We start from the raw sequence: 23423 nt of genomic DNA on the forward strand, positions 1-23423 counted from the left end.
TAAGTCCTTGAATAGACTGTTGTGCGGCTGTTGATGTGTCAGCTTACAGAAGGCACAGTGCAGTTTGACACCACTTGAATTACCATGGCTCCGCACTCTGCAATCATGGGAGTTGTAGTACTACAAGGTCTATAGCTCTCCTCTGCCAAAGAGTGCTGGTGCCTCACCAAACTGCAACTCCCACGTTTCCATAGCATTGATCCATGGCAGTTCAAGTGGTGTCAAACTGCATTCATTGTTGTGACTCAGCCTTTGTGTGAGGATTCTGGGATGCAGTTTCAAGATGATGGGATTCAGGTTCAGGATGAGTTTCAAGATGACTCTGATGGGAATTATGGGATTCAGGTGCAGAATGTCCCTGCTGTGGGAGATGAGGTGCAGGGAGGCTTTCCCACGGGAAGAAATGATGTTGTTACTGATGATGGTTTTCAGGTGCAAGAAGCAGAAAGGAAGAGCAGCTCCCAGCCTCAGCCTGATAACACTAACGAGCCCTGTGGCCTTGAAAGCGATGAGGCCGCTTCTCTAGATCAGGCTAGTAGTTTGGAATTTCAGGGGTTGCGCAGATGTCTCAGAATAGCAAATAAGAGGGAGTTCAAAGGGCAAAGAAATGCCTTCATGGTATGCTGTTAAAACAGTCTGCTGAGAGGGAAATCTTCATCAAAGCAATTTCCTCGCTTGAATCAAGAACCAAGTCTGCTTTCTTGTATTAACGTATAGCCTGGATGTATCCTTGTTTCTGGGACTTTGGTTTCATTTTAAGGACCTTGTTTCATGCCTAATATTTCCATGGATTTGTTCTTACAGCCTTGTTTTTGTAACTATCTTTTGGAACTGAACTTTTATCTTTTATGAGCTATCTTTTCCTTATTTCCTAATAAACTACAAAAGACTACGATCTGTGTGCAGCCTGGTGTCTTTAGCAAGGTGAAGCTAACCTGAGGTGCGACATTCATTTTGCAGTGTAGATTCAACCTAGGGCAGAGAAAGGAACCAGACAAGTTTCTGAAGTGTCAAGATGTTAACTTGAGTATCAATAAATAATACTATAAGATTTGTTCATACCATCATCTTTCTCACTTCTAAGAATGCATCTACTCTGTGAAAGTAATGCAGTTTTAACACCATTTCAACTACTACGGCTCAATGTTATGATGCAAGACCAAGAATTGTAATGTTGGAAGAGGCCAGAAAGGCCATCTTGTCCAACCCTCTTTGAAAAGTACATTGATTTTGAAGATGTTTAGCAGTGAGAATAAAAGTAATTAAATTATTAGTTCACTCTTTCTGTTAGGGATCCCTCTTTTTCAGAAGAGGAAGGGGAGCAGGAAAGTGTTCATGAATCAGAGGGGCAGTTGGAATCTGAGGAGGAGATTTTGCAAGTACCCACATCTCAGGAGAGGTGAAAGGAAACAGAGCAGAGACGTTGTCCAGCTGGAATAGCTGCCAGAAATGCAGCTGAGTAATTGGGAGCCACCTTAGCAGCTGTGCGGGAACTCAGGGCTATAAATCAGAAGCAGGTGCAGCCAGCTCTTGCTGGTAACAAACTGGCTCTAATGCCTAAGCCTTTGCTCCCCTTGTGCCTGCTTCGAGTCTGCATCTGGGAAACTGCTCCTAAGGATTCATTGCTGTTTCTTTGTCTGAAGTAAGACTGCTACTTGGTGTGTGAATTTATCAGAGACTTAAGAACTGTGTTTGCCCTAAGACCACTTTGCTTTCTTTTGCATTATACCACTGAGTGTACTGTACTTTATGTTTTGCTGAAGTAAAGCAGTTTTCATTTACTTACCACATTGTTTTAAGGCTGTTCTTGAAAGACAAAACAGGACACTCTCTTAGCAGAACAGAACAGCCTCCCAAGCATGGTGCAATACTTAGAGTGTTAGGCCCCTTCTACACTGACATATCAAATTGAGATTGTGTGCTTTGAACTGGAGTATATGGGAGTGTAGACTCATATAATGCAGTTCAAAATAGTAGAGATAATAATAGAGATAATGTGGAGTATCTGCTTTGATCATCTGGATTATATGGTAGTGTAGAAAGAGCCATGGACTATGGGTGCATCTACATGGTTGAATACATGCAGTTTTATTACATCAATACTATGGAATCCTGGGAGTCGTAACTTGGTGAAACACCAAGATTCTTTGTCAGCGATGAATTAAACTATGAATCATCAAGAATGAATAATGAAACTATGATTATCAGGATTCTATAGCACTGTGTCATGGGAGTTAAAGTGATGTCAGACTGCATTAATTCTATCATGTTCATACACTATGAAATCCTGGAGACCAGGATTCAATGCCCTACTGAGTTATAAAAAACAGCTGGGTGACCCTGGTTAAGTCACACACTCTCAGCCTCAGAGGAAAGCAAAAGCTAATCAATGTCATTGGAACAAAGCTTACCAAGTTAGGTTCTCCTTAGTGCAGGCATGGGCCAACTTGGGCCCTCCAGGTGTTTTGGACTTCAACTCCCATAATTCCTAGCAGCCGCTAGGCTGCTAGGAATTGTGGGAGTTGAAGTCCAAAACACCTGGAGGGCCCAAGTTGGCTCATGCCTGCCATAGGGTCACCATAAATCAGAGATGACTTATGGTGAAGCTTAAGAGATCCTAAACAGCAACAACAACGTGCAAAGCAACAGCAATCCCCACCAGAGCCTGGTTTGACTTTATTCCAGACGTCAAAACGAGAAGAGTGGGTGTCCTGATTTGTCTTCTTTAAAAGCAGCTATTTGCCAGATGAACTTTTTTTTTCTCTCTCCTTTGGGCCCCATGGAAACAAGGAGCAACTGTGTACAAGAGAATTTCCACAGCTTGGTTGCTGTGGATTAGAATACTCCTTTTCATGGAGGCACACCTTGCTTCCTCCCTGATTATAAATCAGGAGAACAATTCATTCCTATAGCTGCAGAGGTTTGCTTTTAGGAGGCGAAAGAATGTCAGAATGGCCTGCCCTCTGGGGAGCGTGAGTCACGGCACTTAGCTTGCCTTCTCCTCCTCTTCTCCCACAAGCAGGTCATTCTGGAGCAACCAAATGACCTCCAAGTATGGGGCAGAGTAAACCCATGGCCCTGAATGTGGGGCAACGGTGACGTCCATGCCCATAGTGCACTTAATCCAGGTTTAGTCCAACTCTAAGGTTGCCATCCAAGGTAATAAGCTCCATCCCCTAAAATGGAATAGAACATAATAACTTTATTGTCATTGTACGAGGGTTGAATGAAAAGTAATGCCTCCACCTTCGTGACTTGGGTTTGGATAGGAATCTATATATATAAAAGGGTAATGAAATTTCGGCCTAGGACAAAACAACAAAACTGCACATCCCAGAAACACTAAACTTGGCAGCACAACCCCTCATCCATGCCTTCATACAACAAAAAGAAAAGAAAAATAAAGTCCTAATTAGAGGGAGAGGAATAATTGTTTTTATCCAATTGCTGCCAGTTAGAAGGCTAAGCTCTATGTCTCTATGTCTAACATCTAGTTGTGTATACAAGAAACTTTTCAATAAAAAATACTTTTAAAAAAAGAAGGCTAAGCTCTGCCCACTTGGTCTTCTAGCATCCCACTCAGCCCAGGGGACAGGCAGAGTTAGGCCTCACTTAGGCCTCTTCCACACTGCCTATAACATACAGATTATCTGATTTTAACTGGATTATATGGCAGTGTAGACTCAAGGCCCTTCCACACAGCTATATAACCCATTTATAATTGACTTAATGTAAGGTAAAACCTTTACCCTTTACCTTAATTACCACCAATTCCTCAATACTTTATTTCCCATACCACTATACTTCGCCACACCACGCGTGGCCGGGCACAGCTAGTATTTTAATAAATCAAATGCAGAAATAATCTTTAGTATGTGCTCTTTAACTACCACTATTCACTTTTCCACATAATCTCCAGACAATTGGATACATTTCTGGCAACAATAAACAGGTTTTCTGAAGTTGTCACGGAAGAAGTCGACACTCTGTTTCCGCAACCGGTGTCTCACAGGACCCATCGTGCACAGATCTTCCGATAGCCAAGCAAAGCAATAATGTGACCCACGCGTTCTTGTGAAATCGCCATTATGCTTGAAATCTCTCTCTGAGTGATACGATGATTGTCCTGAATCAATCTGTCAACCTTTTGCTTGTGAAACTCGGTGGTTGCTGTCACAGGACATCCAACTCTTTGTTTGTCACGCAAGTCAGATGTTCTCACCTCAACATCTTTAAACTTACTTGCCCAATGATGCACAGGACTCACATCAACACAATCACAATTTCCAGGCCCTAGTGCAACAGAGGAATCCTTTAAAGTTCAGAGTATAAGTCAGAGCAGATGTATAACTCAAACCAAAAGGAAGACACCAGTCCCCAGTATCCAAAGCCTCCATAGCTTTTGGCACTATTGGCTGATAATAGCACTATAATTCTGTAGTGTGAATGGGTCCCTTGCCAGAGGATCGTTGCCTTTGCCTTCCCCTGAAGCTAAGAGAGTGTGACTTGCCCATGATCATCCAGGTTACCTAATCTATATATATAAAAGGGTAATGAAATTTCAGCCTAGGACAAAACAACAAAACTACACATACCAGAAACACTAAACTTGGCAGCACAACCCCTCATCCATGCCTCTACATTCATACAACAAAAAGAAAAGAAAAATAAAGTCCTAATTAGAGGGAGAGGAATAATTGTTTTCATCCAACTGCTGCCAGTTCAAAGGCTAAGCTCCGCCCACTTGGTCTCCTAGCAACCTACTCAGCCCACCCAGCCCCTAAGGATCATCCAGTTCAACTTCCTTATATCATGCAGGAGGACACAATCCAACCACTCCTGACAGATGGCCATCCAATATCTTTACAATAATAATACACATCGAATCATAGCATCAGACAGTTAGGAGATACCCCTAAAGGCCATCCAGTCCAACCCAATTCCACCATGCAGAAGGACACAATCCAAGCACTCCCAACAGATGGCCACCCAGCCTCTCAATACTAATACTAATACTAATAACAACAACATCATCATTTATCCAATTGCTGCCAGTTCAAAGGCTAAGCTCCGCCCACTTGGTCTCCTAGCAACCCACTCAGCCCAGGGGACAGGCAGAGTTAGGCCTCACTTAGAGCTCTTCCCCACTGCCTATAAAATACAGATTATCTGATTTGAACTGGATTATATGGCAGTGTAGACTCAAGGCCCTTCCACACAGCTATATAACCCATTTATAATCTTTGAACTGAATTATCTTGACTCCACACTGCCATATAATCCACTTCAGTGTGCAGTCGGACACAACTGGACTTAATGTCAGGGCAAAACCTTTACCCTTTACCTTAACTACCACCAATTCCTCAATACTTTATTTCCCATACCACCATACTTAGCCACAGCAACGCGTGGCCGGGCACAGCTAGTAATATATATATATATATATATATATATATATATATATATATATATGTGTGTGTGTGTGTGTGTGTGTGTGTGTGTGTGTGTGTGTATATATATATATATATATATATATATATATATATATATATATATAAAAAACAAATAAGTGTATCCTGTCCTGTCTTGATGAAACCTGAAATTAGCCACCCCAGGACAGGGCAGCCCTAGCCCTTTGGGTTGCCTGCCTCGGGCGGCAACATTTCTTGGGTGGCCTGGTCCTGTTACTGTGGCCGGCAAAACGTAGATTTGCTTTTGCACCTTGCCTTTCGTGCTCCTGCTGCAAATAAACCATCCTCGGAGGACGGTGCCGGGAGGGTTGTCTGTGCAGGGAAATTAGACAAGGAGTGAACCTCCTCCTCCTCCTCTTTCCAGCTTTGCCTTGGCAACAACAACAACCACGGTGATGGGCATGTTTTATAGGCCGCCCTGAGCTGGTCTCCAAAGGCTTTTGTGGTGCTTCTGCTGCCATGGCAACCTGTATAGATTCTGGTCACGGTGTCAGCCTCTCCTGGCCACCCAAACATGATCTGAATCAACCGCAGGGCTCCACGAAGCAGGCAGGAGACGGAGGCAGAAGGGCCTCTCTCTTGGCGCAGGAGAGAGAAAGTCTGGGGGAATATTTCTGGGAAGCCCACGATTCCATTCCATGTGTTGTCAAAGGCTTTCACGGCCAGAATCATTGGGCTGCCGTGGGTTTTTCAGGTTGTATGGCCATGTTCCAGAAGCATTCTCTCCTGACGTCTTGCCTGCATCTGTGGCTGGCATCCTCAGAGGTCTGTGGGAATGAGGCAAGTGGGGTGTATATATATCTGTGGAATGTCCAGAATGGGAGAAAGAACTCTTGTCTGTTTGAAGCAAGTGTGAATGTTGCAATTAGCCAGCGTGAGTAGCAATTGAGTAGCCTTGCAGCTGTAAAGCCTGGCTGTTGCTGCCTGGGGGCATCCTTTGTTTGGGAGATGTAAACTGGCACTCATTTGTTAAAAAAGGTAAAGGTTTCCCCTGACGTTAAGTCCAGTTGTGATCAACTCTAGGAGTTGGTGCTCATCTCCATTTCTAAGCCGAAGAGCCGTCATTGTCCATAGACATCTCTAGGTCATGTGGCCGGCATGACTGCATGGAGCACCATTACCTTCCTGCTGGAGCGGTACCTATTAATCTACTCACATTTGCATGTTTTTGAACTGCTAGGTTGGCAGGAGCTGGGGCTAACAGCGGGCGCTCATTCCGCTCCTGGGATTTGAACCTGGCACCTTTCAGTTAGCTGTCTGGAATTATCCTGCTTCTGAGTGGTGTTTTTTTATTTACTGTCTTGATTCTGGTGCTTTTTAATTGAACCAGAGAAGTCAGCTAAACCAGAGCACTTGATGAACCAACCTGGACATATTATTTGAGGACACAGAAATGCTGGACTACTCGGACAACCACTATGTCAGATGACACAGAGAAGCCATTGAAATCCACAAGCATGTGGACAATTTCAACAGAAAGGAGGAAACCATGAAAATGAAAAAAATCTGGCTTCCAGGATTAAAAAAATCACCAGAATCAAGATAGTAAATAAGGAACAGCACTCGGCAACAGGGGAATTCCAGACAACAAACAATCAAGTGCCAGTTAACACTTTCCAAACAGAAGGTGCCTTCAGGCAACAACAGCCAGGCTTTGCAGCTGCAAGGCTACTCGATTGCTAATCAAGCTTGCTAAGTGCAGCTAACACTTCCTAACAAAGGATTTCCCCCAGGCGGGAAGCAGCCAAGCTTTGAAGCTGCAAGGCCATTCAATGCCAATTACAACATCCACACTTGCCTTAGACAAGAGTTCTCTCTCTGTATGTGTATGTGTGTATGTATGTGTGTGTGTGTGTGTGTGTGTGTGTGTGTGTATATACAGTAGAGTCTCACTTATCCAAGCTAAACGGGCCGGGCGAAGCTTGGATAAGTGAATATCTTGGATAATAAGGAGGGATTAAGGAAAAGCCTATTAAACATCAAATTAGGTTATGATTTTACAAATTAAGCACCAAAACTTCATGTTATACAACAAATTTGACAGAAAAAGTAGTTCAATACGCAGTAATGTTATGTTGTAATTACTGTATTTACGAATTTAGCACCAAAATATCACGATATATTGAAAACATTGACTACAAAAATGGCTTGGATTATCCAGAGGCTTGGATAAGCGAGGCTTGGATTAGTGAGACTCTATTGCATATATATATCACTTAAGAACAAACCTACAGAACCTATCTTGTTCATAACGGGGACTGCCTGTAGAGTGGGACTAGAACAGAATTACTTTTATTGTTATTGTACTTTGCCCAACAAAATTATATGCCTTCCCCAGCACACACCACAAAACAACACCCCATCCCTCCACACTCCCATCCCACCACACCGCCCTCAGTGCCATATCAATGCGAAGCCATGGAACTCAATATAATTACAGCTCTGGATAAAAGCTCTCTCTCAGTCTGTTTGTCCTTGTCTTTGTCACCCTGTACCATCTGCCAGATGGTAATAATTTAAAAAAAGAATATGCTGGGTGTCAGCCTCTACTTTACCTTCAATCATTATCAACAAACTTTCTGTAAGAGTTAAATTAGCACCCTCATTTGCCTCTCAACCAAATTTTTTTTTATCAAGTCCCAGTTTGTTTGCTTTTTTGGAATGCCATAATTATTTTTTAGTAAGTACGTCAATTTGTCCATATTCATTATTTCCAAAACCTTATTTAGCCAGCAACTCAATTCCGGAATTTCTTTCTTTTTCCAATATCTGGCATATGTTATTCTTGCTGCCGTTGTGAGATAATTAAAAAGAATTTCCTTATTTTTATCACTTTTGATATTAAACATCCCCAGAAGAAAGTGTTTGGGATCCAGTTCTATATTAATTTGCAACATCTTTTGTATTGCTTGGTGGATTTTCTTCCAATAATTTTTCGCCTTTTTGCACGTCCACCAACAGTGGTAAAAAGTTCCCACTTGGTCGTTGCATTTCCAGCATTTATTTGAAGTTTTATTATTAAAATTTGATAATTTTTGGGGGGTCAGATACCAGCGGTAAAACATTTTGATCCAATTCTCTTTCAATTCTATTGCAGGTGGGTTTTAATCTAGAATTCCAGGCCTTTTCCCATTTCACTAAGTATATTGTTTTACCCAGGTTTTGGGCCCATTTAACCATGCTTTCTTTTACTGGGACCGTTTCCGTCTCCCACTCAATTAATTTTGTGTAAATTATAGATATTTGTTTCTTTTCCAATTTCATTACCTTGTCCCAAAAGCTCTCTTTTTCTTCGAATCCTAATATTCTATCTTTGTTATAATATTCTTTTAGTTGCATATATTGAAACCATCCCACATTACGGAATTTGTTATTGATCTCTTCTTGGCTTTTTATAATATATATCCCCTTTTCCTTAGTTAAGATATCTTTATATCTGGGCCAAATTTCTCCTCCTATCTCTCTCCTCTGGCATGCAGAATCAGAAAATATGAATAGAGAAACAAACAAATGGATCAAAGATTGTATCTATTTAATGTATCTGTGTAAGAGATGTATTCAATGTATCTGTGTAAGAGATGGAAGTGACGAGTTTTACTTTTTATTCTTTATTTTTTATTTTTACTATCATTATTTCGGGGTTTTTTTTTTCCTCTTCCTCTTTTTCTCTCTCTTTTCTTTCTATCTACTCATTGCACTTCTGTCTCTAAAGTTCTTATGCGTTTTCACATTCTCACTGTAAATTTTATTTGGAAACTCAATAAAAATTATTCAAAAAAAAAAAAAAAGAATATGCTGGGTGGGATGAATCTCCAAGAATGCTCTGAGTTAACTTGAGGCTGCGGGACCTATAGAGTTCTTCCAAAGAGGGGAGAAAGAGGGCAGCCAATGATAATCTGTGCCGAACAGTGACACCAGGAACTTACAACTGGCCACCCGCTCCACTTGGTTTCCATGTATGACCAAGGGCTGGATTTCTGGTCTGTTCTTTCTGTAGCCTAGTATAAACTCCGTAGTCTTAGTGATGTTAAGAACCAGATTATTGTCCCTCCAGCACAAGAGCAGCCATATTCCCTCAATCTGGATACTATACTCCTATTGATGTAGCCTAGAATCACATTGGCTTTTTTAGCTCCTGCATCACATTTTGTTGACACATTTTCGCCTTGTGGTCTACTGAAACTCCTAGATTCCTTTCTAAACTTGGTGCTAACTGGTGTAATTTTCTGTTCATACTAACCTGGGAATACTCTGGCTGAAGAACATGCATAGAACAGGGGATTCAACCTGGTGGTCCATAGGGCCACTTCCAAATCTTTGGTTCTAGGAAGCCTTGTGAATCTACCATAGAATGAGGGTATCCAAAATCAATCTATCTATCTATCTATCTATCTATCTATCTATCTATCTATCTATCTATCTATCCATCCATCTACCTATCTATCTATCTACTTATCTACCTACCTACGAGGGTTGAATGAAAAGTAATGCCTCCACCTTCGTAACTCCTCAGCACATGGCAGTCCTGGTCTGCGGCAGGTCCTGGCTTGTTCAGGAGACTCTCCTTTACAGTTCCATTTGGTGGGAAGCCTTAGCATTGAACGGTTGTGTTGTTAAAGTGCGAAGGGTGGAACCCGAGGTGGAGCCCGAGGCTGTAGCGCACACGGGAGAGCAAGCCAGTGCAATTAACTGCAATGAATCACTGACTAGGAGGTCATAAGCTCGAGGCCCGCTCGGAGCTATGTTGTTGTTTGTCTTTGTCCTATGTTAAAAGGCATTGAATGTTTGCCTAATATGTGTAATGTGATCCGCCCTGAGTCCCCTTCGGGGTGAGAAGGGCGGAATATAAATGCTGTAAATAAATAAATAAATAAATAAATAAACCCTGTGCAGACGGGGAAGCCTTAGCATTGAATTATTGTGTTGTTAAAGTGCGAAGTATGGAACCCTGCGCAGACGGTCAGTCCATGCAACTCAAGCAATGTGCAGTCATTGAATTCTTGACAGCAGAAGGTGTCACCCCAAAGGAAATTCATCAGAGAATGCAAGCTGTTTGTGATGATTGTGTTGATGTGAGTATTGTGCATCATTGAGCAAATAAGTTTAAAGATGTTGAGGTGGGAGCATCTGACTTGCGTGACAAGCAAAAAGTTGGACGTCCTGTGACAGCAACCACCGAGTTTCACAAGCAAAAGGTTGACAGGTTGATTCAGGACAATCATTGTATCACTCAGAGAGACATTTCAAGCATAATCAGCATTTCACAAGAATGCGTGGGTCACATTATTGCTTTGCTTGGCTATCGGAAGATCTGTGCACGATGGGGACTGTGAGACGCCGGTTGCGGAAACAGAGTGTCAACTTCTTCTGTGACAGCTTCAGAAAACTTGTTCATTGTTGGCAGAAATGTATCCAATTGTCTGGTGATGATGTGGAAAAGTGAATAGTGGTAGTTAAAGAGCACATTCTAAGGATTATTTCTGCGTTTGATTTATTAAAATATTCCCATCCAAACCCAAGTAATGAAGGTGGAGGCATTACTTTTCATTCAACCCTCGTATCTAATCTATCTATGTCTTCTGTTTAGATAGACAGCTCAAGAAATAGGCACCCTTCCTTCCAGATGGCCAGATGATCTTAATTCCTCATACCAATCTGCCCTGAGAAGCCCCAGTCTTCAAAGAAGCATTTCAAAGAAGTGGATTTGAAGTATCCTGGAATGCCACCTTGATCCAACCTGATGCTCAGGCGCCACAGCTTGTCTCCGATTATAATCTGACACATTGAATTCCCTGATGTTTGTGCATTTTTAAACCACGGCACAACAATTGTATTGCTTTCCCAGTTGTGAACTATTGCAAATGTCTGAATGGTGTGCAACCTGCAAATGGGGATGGCTGTTTTCAATGTCAAGTTGTCCCTCCAGATTTGGCTGTTTAATGTGTTGTCAAAGGTTTCCATGGCCAGAATCACAGGGTTGTTGTGTGTTTTCTGGGCTGTCTGGCCATGTTCCAGAAATATTCTCTCCTAACGTTTTGCCCACATCTATGGCAGGCATCCTCAGAGGCTGTGAGGTATATGGAGAAACTAAGCAAGGAAGGTTTATGTATCTGTGGAAGTTCCTGGGTGGGGGGAAGGTGAAGCTGGGAAAGCCATTTAATGCTAATTGGGGTGATTAATTACAACATTCACCGTGGCCTCCAACAGATGAGAGTTCTCCCCCCCCCCCCCCCCCCAGGAACGTCCACAGATATATAAAGTTTCCTTGCTGTTGTGGTTCAGTCTAATGATGAAGGGGGATTTGGGTTTATGCAGGCTGACCAAAGCAATGCTGAAGAGAGAAATCTCAAAGGCTCTAATGCTGGAAATGTTGAAGTCTCTAGCTTGGAATTGTCAGAGAGGCCGCAGGCTAGCGAGGAAACAGAAACTGATGATAAGGGTGACCTTTCCCAGGAGTTTGAACAGCAACAAGTTCCAGGTGTTTCTGGCAGTGACTCAGAGGAGGCTTCCTTAGATATACGAGGTTAAGGTTAAAGATTCATTGTTCCAGATGTTCCCTTAGAATCGCTAGTGGGACCTCAAGGACAGATAAATGCTTAGTTGTTGTATGTCTTTTGGGCTTTGTGGCTATGTTCCAGAAGTATTCTCTCCTGACGTTTCGCCCACATCTATGGCAGGCATCCTCAGAGGTTGTGAGGCATGAATAAACTAGGCAAGGTAAATATATATTTGTGGAGAGTCCAGGGTGTGACAAGAGTCCTTTGTCAGTTGGAAGCCAGCGCTAATGTTTCAGTTAATCACCCTAATTCACCTAAATCACCCTAAAATTTCCTGAACATCAGGAAAAACTTCCTGACTGTGAGAGCTGTTCGGCAGTGGAACTCTCTGCCCCAGACTGTGGTGGAGGCTCCTTCTTTGGAGGCTTTTAAGCAGAGGCTGGATGGCCATCTGTCGGGGGTGTTTTGAATGCGATTTTCTGCTTCTTGGCAGGGGGTTGGACTGGATGGCCCATGAGGTCTCTTCCAACTCTACTATTCTATGATTCTATGATTCTAATTAGCATTGGAAAGATTTGTCTCTTGCCTGAGGGGCATCCTTTGTTCAGAGTTATTAGCCATCCTTGGGGCTCCACTGCCCTCAGAGTGTTGCTTCCCATCTACTGTTCTGATTTTTGAGTTTTTTAAAACTGGTAGCCAGATTTTGTTCATTTTCATGGTTTCCTCCTTTCTGTTGAAGTCTGTTAAATGCTTTTTTGGCTTGTAAACATGGGTAAATATACGGGAGAGACAGGAAAAGATTTCAGATGAAGCAATGTTGATTTTTGGAAGCACACCTCCTGCCTTGTCTAAGGATTCTCATTTATATTCATGCCTGGAATCTGTTTTGGATTTTATGCTGAAGTTCATATTGCCTTGTTTTCAGGACTGGGGGAGGGACAAAGTTTGCCCATGCCTGCTTTAAAGCAAAGTCTAGATGGCCATCCATCAAGAAAGCTTGGATTGTGCCTTCAGAAGGACTGGATGACCCTTGGGGTTTCTTCCAACTCTTTGAAGTTCCTCCATAAAATATACAATTATCAGGACCACAGTTTCTCTGAAGCAAAGAGAGAGAAATCCCTTCCCACCATTGAATGGTGTCACCTCTGAAAGCCATGATTAGAGATTTCAAGTTGGGTGCCTTTGACGTCAAAGGAAGCATGCCGGGTTTAGCCATTTAAGGTAAGCCTTCTTTTTTATTATTATTTTTAGCTAATTGGGTTGCTATGGCAGCAACAAAATTTCGGCACTAGGATACGAGAGAAAGCTAACTTTTTCCCCTTCCTTTTCCCCCCTCCTACTCAATGTATCCTAAACCTTCCTCCCTGCTGCGGAACAGATTGCACAGAATTAGACAGAAAAACAGCCTGTACATTCCCACCTACAGAATAACAGCCTGACCCACTTTTTTTTCCTGGATTCGGGTTTCTTTCACCTGCTTTCGCCAGAGTTTCTGTCCCAACGAAAAGCTCTGGGGTAAAGCAGTAAAGCCCATCAATCTGATGCCTTTGCATGGAAAGAACTTCTAAAACTACAAGTCCCAGTATTCCATAGCATTCAGCCATAGTGGGGTAAAACTGTATGAATTCTCATGTAGATGCATCCGTGCTTGCTTGAATGAATAATGCCTTAATATATTTTAAATCTGGGTTGTTGTATGCTTTTCGGGTTGTATGGCCATGTTCCAGAAGTATTCTCTCCTGACGTTTCACCCACATCTGTGGCAGGCATCCTCAGAGGTTGTGAGGTATATGGAGAAACTAAGCAAGGAATGTTTATATATCTGTGGAAGTTCCTAGGTGCGGGGAAGAACTCTTGTCTGTTGGAGGCCAGTGTGAATGTTGTAATTAATCACATTTTTTAGCATTAAAAGGCCTTCCCAGTCTCACCTCCTGGCCTTGGGGAATCCTATGTTCAGAGTCGTTAGCTGCCCCTAATTGATTCCTGTCTGGAATTCTTCTGGTTTCAGAGTGTTGCTCCTTATTTATTGTTCTGATTTTGGAGTTTTTAAAATACTGGTAGCCCAATTTTGTTCACAAGCTCTGAGGATGCCTGCCACAGATGTGGGTGAAACGTCAGGAGAGAATACTTCTGGAACATGGCCATACAGCCTGGAAAACATACAACAACCCTGTGATCCCGGCCATGAAAGCCTTCGACAACATATTTTAAATCGGCTATGGTCCCTTCCACACACTGTATCAAATCCACATTGAACTGGATTATATTTATTTATTTACTTACTCATTTAGGCCATTTCTATCCCGCCTTTCTCACCCGAGGGGACTCAAGGCAGCTTACAAATCTGGCAAGATTCAATGCCAATAAAAACAACAATACAGTAGGGTAAAACATACAGCAATTAAAACAATTAGGCATTAACACATAAAACAATATACGTACATACTTAAATCATATAAAGTGCATAAATCCATTCGTCCAAAAACCTTGTGCATAATTCTTGATCCAGGCCATGTCGAAGCCATAAAAGCTTATTTGTTATATGGCAGTGTGGACTCAGATAATCCAGTTCAAATAATAATAATAATAATAATAATAATAATAATAATAATAATAATAACTGTGCAATTTTCTGGCATTGTATATTTTTGCCGCTTCTGTGTCTGTTCATTTGTATTTTGATTCCGTAGCTCACTTGTCGATGGATGTCCAGAATCAGCAGCATCCACCGCGGTCCTTTTTATCCTGGGCGATGACCGAGCCAGTATAGACTTCGTTTTGGTTTGATTCTCCATAATGCTAATGGGTTAGGTGCACTTGGTTCCACTCCTCAGCTGAGGCCTCTCTGGCTTGGTTGGACCTGCCGGTAGTTACACTACTGCAAGCACAGCCCTCAGAGTCCTCAGAATGGTTAAGCTCCCCCATCATAAACTGGACACAGGCGGAACTGGACAATTTGGACAGAAAAACAAGAAAACTCAGACCATTCATCATTCACTGCACCCTCGCAGTGATGTTGACCGGCTCTATCTGCCTAGAAGTTCAGGGGGCAGAGGACTCTTACAAGTAAAACAAGCAGCCAAAGAAGAAGAACATGCCCTGGCAGAATATGGAAAGCAAAGTGAAGAACCTGATTTGATTGAGGTCAAAAATCAGAAACTCCTCAAAGCACAGCAGACAAAAAACCAGTACAAGAAAACTGCACTACAAACTAGATCTGACAGCTGGCACAACAAAACACTGCATGGAAAGTTCCTTGACAAAATTGAAGGAAAAGCTGATAAGGAGAAGACCTGGCTGTGGCTCACGAATGGGACCCTGAAGAAGGAGACAGAAGGCCTGATCCTTGCAGCCCAGGAGCAAGCCATCAGGACAAAGGCAATCAAGGCCAAGATCGAAAAATCAGCTGATGACCCAAAATGCAGCAGGCTTATTCCATTGTATTCCAGCTCACCAAACAAGGATTCGCATAAGAAGAAAACGGCCAGGCTTTGAGACTCCAAGGCTATTCACTGCTATTCCACCTGGTCAATAAATGATTCCCAGAAGCCACAGCAACGCGTGGCCGGGCAAAGCTAGTGTTTGTATAAATCAGTAAATTTACACAGGTGTAAGTTACAATATACATGTAATCTTCAGCAAGTCAGATTCTCTCAGTCCCAGAAAAAAGCCATAATAGGTTTGCCTTAGGGTCATCATATATTGGAAATGAGTCGAAAGCATACAATTATGACAACAACCATAACAACCTGGTAAGAATAAGAAAAGAGGAGAACCACAAGGGAAAAGCTAGGACTCTGGAGACCAGGGTTCAAACCCTTGCTCAGCCATGGAAACCCATTGGGTGGCCTTGCTTGAGTCACACATTCTCAGCCTCAGAGGGAGAAACAACCCCTTTGTGAGACCATCTTGCCAAGAAAACCCTGTATTAGGGTTGTCATAAACTGGAAATCATTTAAAGGCACACAACAAGAACAAACCACTGAACGGAGATGAGAGATTGTTGCTTTTCGAACATAAGTTGGGATGAAAAACACAGACTGGGAGCAGCTGAAGAAGCTCAGAAGAGTTAAATGATCTCCTTGCTTGACTTCATTAGCAACCCAGGGGGCCCTGTTTTAATTACGGCTTAATTCAGATGAGAGGTCCTTCAGCAAAGGTGGCGGTGCCATCTAAGCAAGTGACAGCGCTTCCAAAATTAATTAGCAATTGTGGAGCTGTTGACCTTTCTGATAACCGTCACCCCGGCTTTCAAATTGATTTGAAAACGCAGCGGAGAGTTCCGTAGATCGCTCACCAAAGGAACGGAACGGGACCGCAGCAGACTATTATTAAGAGATCTTTTTTATTTCACTTTCCCCTTCCCTGAACTGTGTAACAAAATCCCCCAATAAAAGTAGCATTTGTTTTAACAATAACACTCTCTATCTGGTTATTTTGTATCTTTTTCTGACTCCTTCCCTTGCCTGCAATTTCTCTCTCTCTCGCGTCCCTTTAACTCCGGCTGAGATTTCTCCGCCATAGATTAACATGGCGGTCGATATAAATCGGCTCATATCTCTATCAAAATTACCCCTAGAACACTCCTCTTTTAGACCTAACCCTTTCTAAGGCTCCTGACTCGAAGACAACCAGCAGAACCGGAATCGGTCCGGTTTTCGGCACCTCAACAGCTGACTGTCAAACGGGACCGACGGCTCCTTTCAAGCTAAACTGCTGCCTTATCCCGGACTTTCCTCTCCCCGCGGAATGGGTTTAAGAGATCCCTAGCCCCTTTCTGTGAACTAGGGATGGGGGATCGCTCTCTCGCTGGGGAAACATAGTTCTCCAAGTACCCTTACCCTCTCTGCAGCTGCCAGGGGGTGCCCGGACGGATGCCCTCCACGTTTCATTCATACTTTTCATGATTTTATGAAGGAGAAGAACACTCTTCCCCAGACCTACCCCTGGACTTATGAAATCCTATACTTCCAAAGACTGCAACCCACATGTGCCTCTTCCCCATGCCACCTCTACGAATTCCTCCCATCACAGATGAACTCTTTTTCCTCATGTATTTGTGAATTTTCATATTCTATGTACTTGGACACTCTCATGACTCACTGTTGTATGAATTTCTAATCGTTGGGCTAACTTCATGGATTGTGAAATTATGCTGCTAGAACTCCACTCTTATGAATTTCCATATCGGGTTCCCCAGATGTTGTGAACTTCGTCCTTATCAAATGTTTTCTATTGCTTATATCATTCATGATTCCCCTTTATGCAATGTCACCCACCTTTATGGATTCTCCTTTATTTCCTTGAAATCTATCTATCTGCCTATATGTATTTGTACTCTTTGGGATCCCTGGAAAATATGTATTCTTCCCAGCAGGGTTTATGTTCCAACTTTATTTTAATTTTCATTCTATCCCATATAATTGCCAAATCATGAAATCAAATGGAAAATATTATGACCCCAACATGAACTCTAGCCCTATGACCCAGACCTCCCTTCCCAAAAACAAAAGGATAATCTGCCACAGTTTAATCCAATCTCATTCCGATCGCATGGACAATATAGGGCGAGTCACCCAAATTCCTAAAGGTGACTCACCCCCAAGGCAAACATTGTCATATCCCAGGCCAGGACGCCGCAGGAAGGCACCCTGTGGGGCCGTCAATGACGGCTCATCATCACCCATCACCACTTCCCGTCTGACACCCCAAGGCATATCTAAAATCTGTGAACGTGACAGGACCCCGGACACCCTTGATGGGTGCCATTAATTCCTTTAGAAATCGACCGGGTCAGGATTAATCTATCCGGTCACTTCATTGTTTCAATAGCTCCCGCCTCCTCCTCTCTGATTGGCCCGAGGGGGGACAAAAAGCGGCTCCCCATTGGGCCAGCAGAGCAAAGCGGGAAACGAAAGCCCGCCTCGTTCAACCTCTCAGCCTATCCGCGATCAGATGGGCGGGGGAGCGGGGCGGGAAATTCAAAGGGCTGTCAGACCGAAACATTGTATAAATATGGCTTTATTTGAAACATATGTTACGCTAGTAGATTGAATGATCGCTATTAGCGTCCTTTTCAGCTGAATTGCTCAATAAAAACTCCTTGGCGGATTTTCCTTCATCTTTGGCGGACCTTCTTCATTTCAGGCTTCAGGTTGTATTGCGGCTTATATTCTCCTTTTGGCTTCGCCAAGGTCTGTTCCCTCAGGACCGGGTCGGGTCTCTCCTAAAGGGCCCGATCCCCTAAAGTGCGGTCGACAACATAATTTGGCTTTACCACGAAGGGACTTGCTTGGAAGTTCCAAAGATCAATCTCTAGGCTAAAATTCCAAGCGGCGATCTTGGTCCAGATATTCTGGGACAGGTTGGGGAGAGAAACGGCTGCAAGGAGGGCCCTCCGACCAACAATTTTTCACATCCAAATTTCCCTGGCAGCCCCTTTCTCTCTCCAGATCTGATTCAGGGTACTGAACAAAGGAGCCAGATAGGAGGAAGCAGATTTTTAGCTCCTCGAAGGAAAGGCGCCAACGTGAAACAGGGGACGCCCTGTAAAAATAAAAGGGAACCGGCCCCGTTGTTGAGACCCAGGTGGGCGGAGCCCTGGAGGTATTGCACTTCGGATCAGGGCTCGGTAACAAATTCCTGGTGAAACGCGGGAACATCTGGCACCCGGGGGGCGTGTGAGAACAGTCTGGCTTGTAAGATTACAGGTTCAAGAATCGCGGGGTAGGGGAACGGTTGTGTTCCCGGGGCACCTGCGGATTCCACGGACGCCAGCCATTCAGTCTTGGTGAAGGGAACTCTCGGAAGGACGAGTGGCACCTAGCCGGTTGGGTGAGTCGTTACTCCGTTAACTGTCAGGTACTGGGCAGGGGTTGAGCCAAGAATGGGTGTTTGTTCAGCACGTCTAGGGTGTCCCACCCCAGCAGACATCCCCAGGGATTCTCCATTGGGCAAGATCCTGGCCGATTGGGGTGGGTTTGCATCGAAAAACATGGTGCAGGCCAGGTTGGTCCAACTCAGCAAGCGTAAGTGGCCCCTCGTGGCCCTTGAAGGGGGAGTCGCTTGGCCTCCACACGGCAGTGAGGATGAGAGTCTCATTTTGAAACTCCAGAGCCATTGCCATGGGGAGGGCAAGTGGACCCAACTTGCTTATGCTGCAATGTTCATGGCCTTAAGCCAGAGGGAGAGTGGAAAGGGGGAGGGGGTCCAAGTCTTCCCATGCAGGGACGTGGGCTCAAAACCTACCCTCCTCAGAAGCTCCTCTCTAGACCTACTTCCCCTCCCGCCTCCACCAGAAGAGGAACTTCTGGAGACATTTGCTTGCCCCCCCCCTTACCAACCCCAACCCCCATCCCTTGCCCCACCTCCTCCCCGGCTTTCTCCTCCTGTTCTGAGTATTGACCCCTCAAGGGAACCTCTGCTTCCCGGGATCCCCACTCTCCCAGATTCACCCTCCCAACCCCCTACCGTTTCGCCCCATCTCCCCTCCGTTTCCCAGCCTCCCATTCCCTCTCAGCCCCCCCAATCCTCTCTTCTCTCTCCTCCTCCCAACCCCCCCATTCTCCAATCCTCTTCTCCCTCTCCTTCTCAATTTCCTTTCCCATTCTTTAATGGCTATCTCCCATACACGCTACCCAGAGGATCACCCTTCCCGATCCCAGACCCTCTCGCCTCTCAGACTTTCCACCCTCTATTACTCCCCTCTGCGCCTCCTGCAAGGACCCCCCCGTCTCTTCAGCACCCCCAGCTTCTCAGACCACCCCACCAGTCCCCCAGCGCCCGAAAGACCCAACCTCAGCTGTCCCCCTTCTACTCCCTCGTCAGAAACTTCATCCCTCCCCCCTCGAAGGGTTTCCCCAGCGTCAGAGGATCCCTTTGAGCCCCTCATCACCAAAAATAGCCTGCGGGCCCGCCCCGCCACTGTAATGGCCCCCCTACGGGAGGTGATCGGGGCAAGGGGAGACCCGGTCCTAATCCATGTCCCTTTCAGTACAACAGACCTCATTACCTGGAAGAAGACAACTGCATCACTTTCCCAAGACCCCTCGGAAATGACTGAACTTTTTAGAACTATTTTTCTAACCCATCGCCCCTCCTGGGCAGATGTTATGACTCTCTTGGCTTCTCTCCTTACTCAAGAGGAGAAGCGCCGCCTACTGGCCGCAGCTCAGGCTGAAATCATGAAGGCAGATGTAGATGACGGTAGAGATTCTGAAATTGTTTTTCCAACAAAGGAAGACCCCGGCTGGGACTACAATACCAACGCTGGTATGATGTCTTTGAAGGCTTTCCACCGTGCCATCTTGGCTGGCCTGCCGTTGGTCTATCCTCGACCTATAAACCTTTCTAAATACTATGACATAAAACAGACTCCTGAGGAAAGCCCCTCTGATTTTTATGATCGGTTATGTCGCACTGCAAAACAGTGGACACACATTGACCCCTCTGACCCCCGAAATGCGTCCGCTTTAAATTCCCTGTTCATTGGCAGGTCATGCAGGGACATTCGGCTAAAACTCCAGAAACTGGAGGGGGGAGAAGGTATGCCCATCTCCCAGTTAATCAATATTGCTTTTAAGGTATTCCACAACCGGGAGGATGCAGCGGCCCAGAAGGAAGAAGATGACCGACAGGCTCAAGCACAGGCCCAAGCAACCAGTATGGTGGCTGCACTGGCAGAACGTGACAGGGGACGAGGAGTTGGGGAGAACAGAGAAAGGCCAGTTTGGAGGGACAGGGGGCAAGGAAGAGAACCACCAAGGGAACTCCGTTGTTATTACTGCCAGCAGAGGGGGCATTTCAGGAGAGAATGTCCCGATCTTAAGGATAAGGGGGCAGAGGGCCGGGTCATGTGACTAGGGCAGCGGATTGTCTTGGCTCCCAGTGACCCGATGGTGCCATTGAAGTTAGGGAAAAGAACTGTGGATTTCCTTCTAGATAGTGGGGCCACCCATTCAGTGGTCACCGAAGGGTTTCGGGGAACAGACATGGGAGCTAGGAAGACTCAGGTAGTGGGGGTCTCAGGGAAAGAGGCAGAGAGGTCTTTTCTCAAGCCCATGGAGTGTGAGGTGGGAGGGAAGACTCTGTCTCATGAGTTCCTGTACATGCCTGAGTGTCCAGTTCCCCTTCTGGGCCGAGACATCCTTTGCAAAATCAGGGCGCAGGTCACCTTTGGGCCAGAAAAGATCATCTTGGCTGTCCCAGAGGAGGAGGGGTGGAGGATACAGGCTCTCCTGCTTCATCAGCCCAGCCCAGAGGCTGACCTGGTCCCTTTGGCCATTCTGGAACAAGTCGACCCTGTTGTGTGGGCCGATGGGATTCCAGGGAGGGCCAAGAACGTTGCCCCAGTTAAAATTGCCCTAAAACCTGACATCAGGCCTCCTAGGATTCCCCTCGAAGCCAAGAAGGGCCTCCAGCCCATCATTGAAAATTTTCTGAAGCACTCTCTGCTGAGAGAGTGCGCCTCCCCTTACAACACGCCTGTGCTGCCAGTCAAGAAGCCCAACTCAGATGAATACCGCTTTGTACAGGACCTCAGAGCCATCAATGCCGTTGTGGTGGACATTCATCCCGTGGTGCCTAACCCCTATACTCTTCTCTCTACTATCCCTCCTTCCTGCTCTTGCTTTACTGTTCTGGACTTAAAAGATGCGTTTTTTTCTATCCCTCTACACGTAGATAGCCAAGAAATATTTGCCTTTGAGTGGGAGCATGTGGACTCGGCCAGGAAGGTGCAGCTCTGCTGGCAGGTTCTTCCGCAAGGTTTCACCTGTTCTCCTACGATCTTCAGCCAAAGCCTCGCTTCGGAGCTGGACAGGTGGCCGGATCGGGACCAGGGGGTCCTTCTCCAATACATTGACGATCTTCTGCTTTGTTGTGAGGATGTACCTACCGGCGAAAGACTTACCATCAGTCTCCTCAACTTCCTGGGAGGGGCTGGCTTCAAGGTCTCCAAAAAGAAAGCTCAAATCTGCAGGGACACTGTGCGCTACTTGGGGTTTGATGTCTCTCAAGGACAGCGGGCTTTGGGACCGGAGCGGAAGGAAGCCATCTGTAAGGTCCGAGAGCCCAAGACCAAGAAGCAACTGCGGGGTTTTTTGGGCATGGCTGGCTTCTGCAGAATCTGGGTGCCTAACTTCGGACTGCTTGCCAGGCCTCTTTACGAGGCAACCACCGGACCAGAGACTTTCCTCACCTGGACCGCAGAATGCAGGACAGCCTTCGATGCCATCAAAAAAGCCCTCATGTCTGCACCAGCCTTGGGACTCCCTGACATGACCAAGCCCTTCTTCCTTTATGTTCACGAACGCCGGGGGGTGGCAGCGGGGGTGTTGACCCAACCTCTGGGCAACACCAAAAGGCCAGTCGCCTACTTCTCCAAGCGACTGGACCCCACCAGCCTTGGGTGGCCAGCCTGTCTTCGTGCCGTGGCTGCCACCGCTATGCTGGCTGAGGAAGCCCGGAAGCTGACACTGGGCCAACCAATGACTGTCCATAGCGTCCTGGCAGTCCTGGATGCTAAGGGGACCAACTGGCTGTCAGCAGGACGGCTCACTCGCTACCAGGCTTTGCTCATCGACCAGGGAGACCTCACCCTGGCCACCACCAACTGCCTCAACCCAGCCACCCTGATGCCCATCGACTCAGCCGAAGGGGACGACCAGGAGCCACATGATTGCATCGCCACCATTGAAGAAGTCTACTCCAGCCGGCCGGACCTCAAGGACCAACCACTTCCCCAGGCAGACTTGGAATACTACACTGATGGGTCAAGCAGTGTCCATCAGGGCGTGAGGAAGGCGGGCTATGCAGTTGTTACTCTGTGGGACACCATAGAGGCAGAGCCATTGCCAGCCGGTACCTCCGCCCAAAAAGCAGAACTCATCGCCCTCACCAGAGCTCTGGAGCTGGCAGCAGGAAGGACTGTCAACATCTACACAGACTCTAAGTTTGCCTTCAATGTCCTGCATGCCCACGGAGCCATTTGGAAGGAGAGGGGACTGCTGACCACTGCAGGCAGCCCAGTCAAGCACCAGGCAGAAATCCTGAGGCTGCTGGATGCTGTCTGCAAGCCCACTGCCGTTGCTGTCATCCACTGTCGGGGACACCAGGCAGGAGACCAGGACGCCGCCAGAGGAAACAGGAGAGCAGATGCCGCGGCTAAGGGGGCCGCCAACCAAACGCCCACCTTCCAGGGAGCCCTCATCCCGGACACCACCATCACCAGCCTCCCTCTGTATGGAACTGTGGACGATGAGTTTGCTAGGAAGGAAGGACTGACACGGGATGAGGGTTGGTGGAAGGACAGCCAAGGCCGTCTGCTCCTCACAGATCCCCTGATGCGTGAAGTGGCCCTCCGCCTTCACAAAAGCACCCACTGGGGCCATGATGCCATGCTGGAACACCTCCGATCTTTCTTCATTGGACCACGCATGGCCCAACAGTCTATCTG

General features: G+C 45.7%; 1 long non-coding RNA gene across 1 annotated transcript; it reads left to right on the plus strand.

Annotated features, from left to right (window-relative positions):
- The first annotated feature begins 7394 nt into the window (after positions 1-7394).
- Positions 7395-14945, plus strand: LOC134295622 (uncharacterized). Its single transcript, XR_010002252.1, has 2 exons — positions 7395-13189; positions 14659-14945. It is a non-coding gene; the product is annotated as an uncharacterized LOC134295622 (long non-coding RNA).
- The last annotated feature ends 8478 nt before the right edge of the window (positions 14946-23423 follow it).

This window comes from Anolis carolinensis, chromosome 1, assembly GCF_035594765.1.
Source record: "Anolis carolinensis isolate JA03-04 chromosome 1, rAnoCar3.1.pri, whole genome shotgun sequence".
Classification (NCBI taxonomy): Eukaryota; Metazoa; Chordata; class Lepidosauria; order Squamata; family Dactyloidae; genus Anolis; species Anolis carolinensis.